The sequence below is a fragment of the Sciurus carolinensis genome, chromosome 7, assembly GCF_902686445.1.
Source record: "Sciurus carolinensis chromosome 7, mSciCar1.2, whole genome shotgun sequence".
Taxonomy (NCBI): Eukaryota; Metazoa; Chordata; class Mammalia; order Rodentia; family Sciuridae; genus Sciurus; species Sciurus carolinensis.
Genome location: NC_062219.1, coordinates 67,959,442 through 67,969,542, shown reverse-complemented (window position 1 = coordinate 67,969,542; position 10,101 = coordinate 67,959,442). Strand labels below are relative to the sequence as shown.

At 33.4% G+C, this 10,101-nt stretch overlaps 1 pseudogene; it reads right to left on the bottom strand.

Annotated features, from left to right (window-relative positions):
* Positions 1-6,608: 6,608 nt before the first annotated feature.
* Positions 6,609-7,013, bottom strand: LOC124989239 (transcription initiation factor IIA subunit 2-like; annotated as a pseudogene).
* Positions 7,014-10,101: the final 3,088 nt, after the last annotated feature.

Here is a 10,101-nt window from a genome sequence, read left to right as displayed (position 1 = left end):
TCATTGGATCTTGGTCTATAGGTACTAGAGGTTTGACTAACATAACCATTTTGGAAGTTCTATAAATACCTGCAGCAAAAGCCCCAAAGAAACCTTAGGTTATCAATTAGATAAGCAACATTTTGAACTTCCTATGTACAGAAGTTGGCTAAAATGACTATAATTGTATATTGCAACTGCTTACTATGTTTCAGGCAATATTCAAAGCATTTTGTATTTTTAGTGCAATTTCCATAACAATCATAGGAAGGTAGAGCACTATGTACTTTGATAACTGACAAAAATAAGGAGAAGAGAGTCTACTTGCTCAATGAACACAGTTATCAAGGAAGAAAATGAGATGGGAATGCTGGTCTTTTCATAGCAGTCTCAGCTACTAATATTAAAGTACTGTGCCAGTAGGGGCCTCTGGGAGGTTTCTTTGGGCCTGAGAAAAGTTCCCTTACTTTAAATTGATACTAAATTCTGAATGCTTGTCTTACTGTACTCTGATTATCAAGTAAAATGTCTGTAAATGATTGTGCTCATGTAAGGTAAAGGCCTGATAATTAGAGTACAATCAGAGTAAATATATCTTATATTTTTATAAGAAAATTATGAATATAAGAAACTAAATAGTTTAAAATAGTTTTTATAATGAAAAAATTAGGCAATTCTCAAAGAATTGCTGGTCAAATAAAATATCATTAAGGCTAATTTTTAAATTATGTTTTAAATTTATACATTATTATGTGTTTTGTTTTGTGCATATTTATAGTCATTTTATTATACTCTTTCATAATCATTTCATTAAGAAACATTTAAAAATTGTCACAGCATAGTGCTCTCTACAAGGTTTAATAATTTAGTTTTTAAATAACAAATTCATAAAAAATATAACATGGTTTAAAAATTAGAAAAAAATATAGAAAGAAATAGTATTTTAAAAGACTGTAAAACATTTAAGTTCTATTTCCAGACCAGTACATAAGGATATTAGAGTCTATCATTTTAATCTTCACAGCATATAAAACACTGAACAAACTGAAAATCCACAAGTCTCTTACATCCATCAAAGTATTTGGGTTTGAGGGCAAACTTTATAACCCTAAATTTGAAGGCAGTTTACAAAGAATTTACAGCTACTTCAGCAGAAGCACAAGAGCAAAAATTGATGCTGGAGCCAGAACCAGGGCAAGAAAACTTACAGTATAATTGATGAATCATTATCAGTTCAGTTTATACAAGTTTGAGAGTAAAATATGACAGGGGTCTCACAATTTCATGGGTTGTGCAATTAGGATATCTGCCAGACACACAGTGAATATTGGAGAAAATCCTCTCATACTTTTAGCAGAAAGGGGGATGTGTAGCTGTTCTGAAAAACATACAGAGCATTCTGTTCTGAAGAAGAATTAGCCAAAACAGGAACTATTTTAAAAGAGCTTAACTGACCTGAAAGTACTCAGCAAATTGATTTAAAATATTTTTTATTAATAGAACATTTGAAGTTCAGTAAGGTGGTGATCATCATTGAAAAGATAGGTTGTAACTCACATTTAAGAACAACAGAGCATAGTGAAGCACTGTGGCCCATGCCTGTAATCTCAGAGACTCAAGAGGCTGAGGCAGGGGTATAGCAAGTTCAGTACAGCCTCAGCAACTTAGAGAAGCCCTAAACAACTTAGAGAGACTGTGTCTCAAAGTAAATAAAAAAGTCTGGGGATGTGGCTCAGGGGTTAAGGGTCCCTCCATTCAATCCCCATAATTAATTAATAAAAGAGTATGCCATATCATAAGAATCCACAAGGGGAAGCACAGAGTCAGTAAGTTGATGGGAGATACTGTGGGGAAGAGCCCTTATTGTGGTTTATTTGAGAAGGAACCAGCAATGTATGGTAGGCATCTTAAAACTATCTACATTGAATATCTCAGCAGGTTCTGGGGCATTTTATTTGGTACTCTCTTAGGTGAAGGGGCAAGTAGAGGGTCTACTGGTCTGAGAGCTCCATAAAGAGGGTGGTTGGTGTGGGATCTGAGTCGGTGGGTTTTCATTTGATAAGCATTCTCATGGGCAGGATGTTTACTCCCCTAGGAATTGTCAGGCCCTGGGGAGGGTCAACCCCTCCAATGATGGCAGAGCCCAATGTGTCAGTGCATTTAAATATAAACAATGAAAGATATGGTTAATGCAACACTCACTCCCTACCTACTTCTTAGCAAAAAAGGAAAAGTAGAAATAACCCAAGTCTCCATCACCAAAAAGCAAATAAATAAAATAGGGAATATTGACTATTATTTGGCAATAAAAATCATGAATTAATGATCTATGTAACATGAATTAACTTTAAAAATATATCACTAAGAGAAAGAATCTAGTGACACATAGCTATAAAGTGAAAATTATACAAGTCTGTGAACATTACAATGATAGAATTCATTAAAAACAACTTTATCTGAATGAAATTATATTTAAATAAAACTTTAAAAAAATAATGAGCAAATTCCAAATTACTACTTTAAGAAAAATAAAAACATCAATAGCAATCTTATATTCTGCTAATACCTACCCAGAAGTGGTGGCAGAAGTAATGTGGCATTTACCATAAATTTCAAAAAATATAATGTGTTCTGAGATATTAACACCACAATGAGAAATACTGAGGAAAATTATGATATTAAGGGCCATATTAATTTTTCATTATTTTGAAAAATGAAGACAAAATTCATTCACATGGTATTAAGTAGTCAAAAACACAAAAATATTTTTCTTAAAATAATGTAAAAATCTACTTCTACCAAAAGTGTATTGATGGCTTGCAGAGGTTTAAGTTTTAAAATCCTTTTAAATACCACATAATTTGCTTTATGTTAAAGTCTAGAAAAAATTTAACACTGTATCCTGGGATCAGAAGAAACTAATGAGCATAATATATTTCAAAAATAAATTAACTTATTAAAATATTTAGAGTAATAATTAATTGGCCTTATTTAGTGAGAAACAGATGTTTTAATCAGTTTTTTCACCAATGACCAAAAGATCTGACAAGGACAATTTCAAAGGAGGAAAAGTTTATTTGGTATTATGGTTTAAAAGGTCTCAGTCCATAGATGAATAATTCTGTTGCTCTGGGTCCAAAGTGAGGCAAAGCATCATTACAGAAGGGTATGAAGGAGGAAAGAACCCAGAACTGACAGGAAGCAGAGAGAGAGTTTCATTCACCAGGGCAAAAATAAAAACCCCAAAGGCACATCCCCAGTGACATACATCTCCCAGCTACACCTTACCTCCCTACACTCACGACTCAATGCATTCAAGTGGATTTAATGCACTCATCAGATTAAAATTCTTATAACCCAATCATTTTACCTCTAAACTTTCTTGCATTGCCTCACACATTAGTTTTGGAGGAACACCTCATAGCTAAACCATAGGAACAGAATTACTGAATAAATGATCTTGGGCAAATTTGAGAAATAACTGAAGACATAGATAATTTTATAGTCTGCAAAAAAAATTTATTTTTAATCTTCCTTGGGTTGTAAAATACATGAAATAGTGCATGTTTAATATATACATTCTGATGAGTTTGGACATACGACATATAGCCATGTAAAAAATCACCACAATCAAAATACTAAACCTACCAAAATTTTTCTTCTTTTCTCTTGTGTGTTTGTATAAGAATATTTCATGGTTTCTGTTCTTGAAACATATTTTAAAGTATATGATACTATAACATTTAGTATGAGTATGATGTTTTATAGCTGATCTCTAGTACTTGTACACCTTGAATAACAGAAGCTTTAAACCCATTTAGCAACACCCAAATTCAGGATCTAGCAAACTCTATTCTATTCTATGTTTCTATTGGTTTGATAGTTTTGGAATCTTATATAAATGTAGTTATGCACTTTTTGTTTTGTGACTGGCTTATTTCACTTTGTATAATTCCTCTAGGTTTGTCCTTGTTGTTATAAATGACAGGATATATTTCTTTTTAATGCTGAATAATATATTCCATTTTAAATATCTATTACATTTTCTTTAGTCATCTATCAATGTACATTTGGGTTATTATTATATCTTAATTACTATGAATATATGCTGCAATAGCATGAGGATGGAGGTATTTCTTCAAGATTTTGATTCCTCTTTGATGTATATCCAGAAATCCCATTGCTTAACAGCATAGTAGTTTTAGTTTTAATTTTTAAGGAACACCCATATCATAGTAGCTACACTATTCAATTTTCTCATCAGCATTGTATAAGGGTTCTAATTTTTTCTGCATCCTTATCAAAAATTTTTATCTTTTTTTATAATAGTCATTTTAATATTGTGAAGTGTAGGGAACATTCCTCAAGCTTATCTGACAGCAGTCACTGACACCATGGTCTAAGTAAGCCAAAGAGTCTGGACAGAAAAACTGAGGTAATGGTGAAGACTCGCCATGGAATGAAGGTCTTTGCAGTTGCTGAAGCTGAGTTACGAGCTGAGGGGAAGCCTCGCTCTTCAAGCATCCCAGCAAGCTGTGATGGGAGCTCACCTGTGCTGCCTTGCCTCATGCTGTGTGCTGGAGCTTACCATCTCCCCAGTCCTTTGTCTCAGACTTGTTGCTGGGCAGAATTACTTAGGTATACTTGGTTTGTTTACATTATCTTGACATATAGCTCACCTATAGGCTGATTCTGTTATGCTTTAACAAGCATATTAACCTGATTGGATAATGTGCCAATATGTCTTGTACAAACCTAAGTAAAATTAGATCTGTGCCTTCTGAGTCTGGTCTCCGGTGTCTGAATGAACTGGGGTAGACATCGGTACTTCCTCACTCTGAGCAGGACCCCTACTGTCCGAACATCTACAGTGAAGTAACATGTTATTTTGATTTTGAACACAATTTTTCTAAGGATTAGAGATATTGAATACATTTTAACATATCTGATATTTATTTGTCTTCTCGGGAGAAAGGTCTACTCAAGACTTTTGTCCAATATTTAGTTAGTTACTATTAGTATTTTACTTTTTGTTGAGTTTTAAGTATTCTTATATATTAAATACTAACCCTTTATCCAACAGATGGTCTACAAATAATTTTTTGTATTTCACATGATGCTATTTTATTGTGTTGATTTTTTCCTTTGCTGGTAAAAATCTTTTAAGTTTGATGTAGTTCTGCTTGCCTAATTTTTGCTTTGTTGCCTATAATTATGATGTTCAATCATTGGTAAGACCAATGATATAGTTTGTCCATATGTTTTCTTCAAGAAGTATTACAGTACAAGAATAATTATTGGATGCTGAAGAAAGAAATTGAAGAAGGTACCTGAAAGTTCTGCCTATCTTTAACATTGCTAAAATGATCATACTACCAAAAGGAATCTACAGATAAAATGCAAAATCTATCAAAATATTCTGATATTCTCAGAAGTAGAAAAAAAAAATCCTAAAACTTATATGCAAGTTTAAAACCCCAGAATGTACATAGCAATTGTAACATAAAGAGCACAGTATGAGTACCAGCACAATATTTGATGTCAAATTAAATTACAGAAATAGTAACAAAACAAAACAAAAGCAAAAACAGTGTAGTACCAGCTTTAAAATAGACACATAGATCCATGGGACAAACTAGAGACACATCCCATGTAATTATAATCATTTGTTGTTTTTTTCTTGTTTTATTTAATTTGTATTATTTTATTATATTTGTATTTGTATTGAATTGTATTATCTTTTTTACTATATTTGTACATAATTATGGGATTTGTGGTTACATATTTATACTTACCCATAATAGAACAACATAATTTGATCCATATCAGTCCTGAACACTTCCTCTTCCTCCTCTTCTCCCAACACCTTGACCCTTTTTCTCTAATGACCTACCTTTGATTTTCTTGAGATTCCCATTCATCTCTTTTAATTTTCTTTTTTCTCTAACTTCCACATATGAGAGAAAATATATGACTGTTGGCCCTTATTTTGCTTAATAAAATGATATTGTTACATTCCTCTTGCTACAAATGATAAAATTTCATTTTTATAGCTGAATACAACTCCATTATGTACATAGACCACATCTTATTTATTTATTCATCTGCTGATGGACATCTAGGTTGGTTCCATGGTTTGACTATTGTTAATTGTGCTGCTATAAACGTGAGTGGGCATATTTCACTAGAGCATGGTAGCTTTTCTTCTTCTGGATAAACACTGAGTACTGGTATGGCTGGGTCATATGGTGATTCCATGCTTAAGTCTTTTAAGGACTCTCCATACTGTTTTCCATAGTGGTTGTACTAATTTGCAATTTCACCAAGAGTTTAAAAGTGTTCCTTTTTCTCCACATCTTTTCCAGCATTTATTGTTATTTTTGTTCTTGGTGACTGTCATTCTGGCTGGTGTGAGATGTAATCAGAGTGTTTTTTTTTTTTTTTTTTTTGAGTTTTTTAAAATGAGTTTTTTAAAGAATGTTCTTAAGAAGACAACAATTTGTGATTTGTCATTAAAAATATAGTTATGTTTCTTCATCCTGCATAATAAAGGTGATGCAAGAAAATATAGTTATATTTTTGCTGGAACAAAGTACAGTGTAGTCATTTATGCAATGCTAGAATAAATTTTACAAAGTCTCTTCTTTGCTTCTCTTCAAAAACTGATGAATAATAACGGAGGGTGGTCTGAAAAAGTCACTTTTTTCTATTAATTCTGTCGTATTGGAGCCAGTATTTTTACCATCATAGGCTACAATTTTCACTTTATCCACTTTAATGAGATCTGTCACCTCTCTGGATTCAACATCATTCAATACAAAAGTCCACACATTATTGCAGAATCTATATATATTTAAAGAACCCATGAAATTGACTCTGTTCCTGACCCTCTGAGTCAATGCTGAATTTGTAGCCTTATCAAGTAGAATTTGAAGGGAAAGTTGGGAGGTGATCTGTTGAGACTGTATGAGCTCATCTTGGCTTTCCTGAAGACTGTTTCCCAAAGCAGGATTTCAGTATAACTGATATGCCATGACTTAGGAGGAAGAAACTGATTTTTCTTCAGGTTTGCATTGATGTCTGAATTTCTACTACATGTCAGATGTAAGATCCCTGTCCTCACAGCACTTGTAGTCCTGCTGACCAACTCTTTAGAAGTCACAGAAACTGCAGAGCTGGGTCAACAACCTGGAAGTCCTTGTGGAAGTTCAGTGTGGTTTTGATTCACATTTCCCTAATTGTTAATGAGGTTGAACATATCTTTATATATTTGTTATTCATTTGTATTTCTTCTTTTGAAAAGTGTTGGTTTAGTTCATTTGCCTATTTATTAATTGATTTATTGGCCTTTTGGTATTAAGTTTTTGAGTTCTTTAAAACTATTCTGGGTATTAATCCTATCAGAAGAGTAGCAAGCAAAGATTTTCTCCCTTTCTGTAGGTTTTCTCCTAATTGTTTTCTCACTGAGCAAAAAGATTTTTTATATGAACCCATTGTGTTTATTAACACTTAGCAAAATTTCCTAAGCTTTAGATATCCTATTTAGAAAGTCATTGCCTGTGCCTATATGTTTGAGTGTTGAGTCAATATCTTCTTCTAGGAGATGCATAGTTTTTGGTCTAATTCTTGGGTCTTAATCCATTTTGAGTTGATTTTTGTGCTAGGTGAGAGGTAAGGATCTAGTATCATTCTTCTGTATATGGACAACTGGTTTTCCAGCACCATTTGTTAAAAAGACATTTTCTCCAATATGTTTTTGGCACCTTTGTCAAGGATCACATAACTGTAAATACATGGGTTTGACTCTGTGTCTTCTATTCAGTACCATTGGTCTGTGTGTCTGTTTTTATGTCAGTACTATGCAGTTTGTAATGGCTCATTTGAATTGTCAACTTGATTGTATTACTGATGATTAAGAGACTTTTGGGTGTGTCAATGAGAGTATGTCTAGGAATGACTGCAATGTGGGATAGTGAACTGAAGTGGAGATCTTCCCTAAGCGTGGGCAGCACTGCCCAATAGGATGGTGGCTTGGATGGAATAAAAGTTGGAAGCACAAGGACGCAGATACAGATGCATGCTCAACTCTTCTTGAATGGGTTCTTGATTACAGTTTCAACTGTCTGAGAATATTGGACTCTTGCTTCTTCACTCTTTCAAAGCAGAATCTGCCAGTGATTTCTCCAGGTAGTTCCCAGAAGCCCTGGTCATGGACCAGGGTAGCACTGTTGATTCTTCTTGTTCTGGAGATTTGGCCTCATGGACTGTGCAGCTACTGCTTCTTCCAGCTCTGTAACCTGCAGATGGCCATTGTGGACTCTCAAAGCTTTACACACGTCTTTTGTGGGCAAGGAAAAGGGTTCCTGTCACAGGGATAGGCTGATTGTAAATTAATCACTAGGAAACATATTTAATAGAAAAAAAAAACAAAGGAGACAATTATCTCTTTTGAATCGGGGCATGAATGATTGAGCCATGCTAATCTGGCTCTAACAAGAAATGAGCCCTCACGTGGTTTATTTATAGTGATACCGATTAAAGGGAGACTGGTAGGTGCTTCTTCCTTGAGAAACAGGATGGAATGGAGTTAAGGAGGCAGTTTGACTCTAGTGGGTCATGTGACACATCCAGGACACACAAATTCTGGTGGTGAGCCACTCTGCATGAAAGGCACATACTTCAGTTTATCTGAAACAATCTCTCATGACTGCCAGTTCCTGAAAGCCAGGTTTCCATGTCTGATGGCTCGACCAAGCCTGATTTTGAGAGTCATAGACAGCTCCCCATGATGGACTATCAAGCTTCTGGTCATGTAAGCCAATCTAATAAACAATGATGGTGGAAAAATAGAGTACCCATATGTAGAATTAAACTAGATCCTTATTTCAAACCCTGCACAAAAATCAACTCCACATGAATCAAAGATCTGGTTAAGAAAACAGAAAATTTCCAACTGTTAAAGAAAACCAAGGAGAAATACTTCAATATGTAGCCAAGAAATGACCTAATAAATAAGGATACTATAGCTCAAGAAATAAGAAGAAGAATCAGTAATTAGGATTACATTAAATTAAATAGTTTCTGCACAGCAAAGAAAATAATTAGCAGCCTGAAGGTTTAACCTACAGAATGGGAGAAAATCTTTGCCAGTTATTCTTCCAACAGAGGCTTAATAGCCAGAATATACAAATAACTAAAATAAATAAATGAATAAACCTCAACACTAAAAATTTAAATAACCTATTCAATAAATGTGCATGTGTACAGAATGGATGCTCCTCAAAAGAAGTACAAATGACCACAGATTATATGAAGAAAAATTCAATATCTTTAACATCATATAAATGCAAATGAAAACTACGATAAGATTTCATTTCATTCCAGTGAGAATAACAACCATCAATGTTACAAACAACAATAAATACAGGCAAGTATGTGGGAAAATAATCTTTTATAAAACTGTTGGAAGGAATGGATATTGGTACAGACACTACCGAAATCAGTATGGAGGTTTCTCAAAATAATGAAAGGAGAACTACCATATGATTCAGTTATATCATTTCTTGATATTTATTCACAAGAATTAAAGACATTCAAGGATGCATATATCCACATATATAGCACAATTCACTGCACAATTCACTGAAGTACAGTTTTGAAATCAGCCTAGATGTTCATAAACAGATGAATGGATAAGAAAAATGTTTTATATATACAAAATGTAGTTTAATCCAACCATAAAGGATGAAACTGTGTCATGTGTAAGAAAATGGATGAAAATGAGGAACAACATGGTAAGTAAAACAGACAAACATGGTAATACAGCTATATATTTTCTTTGATATGTGGAAGATGGAAGAAATTGAAAATGTCATGAATGTAGAAGCGTAAACATTATGGAAAAGGAAGCAGGAAAGTGAGGGAGGACAGGGCATAAAAGGAAGTATTGGGAAATAATATTGACCAAACTATATAAATGATAACCAGCAATCCACATAATTAACACATATCAATAAATAAATTTAAAAATATCAGTTATGTTTCCATACACATGATGAATTATTCAAAAAGGAAATTTTTTAAAATTCCTTTTTATAATGGTCTCAAAAAGAATAAAATACT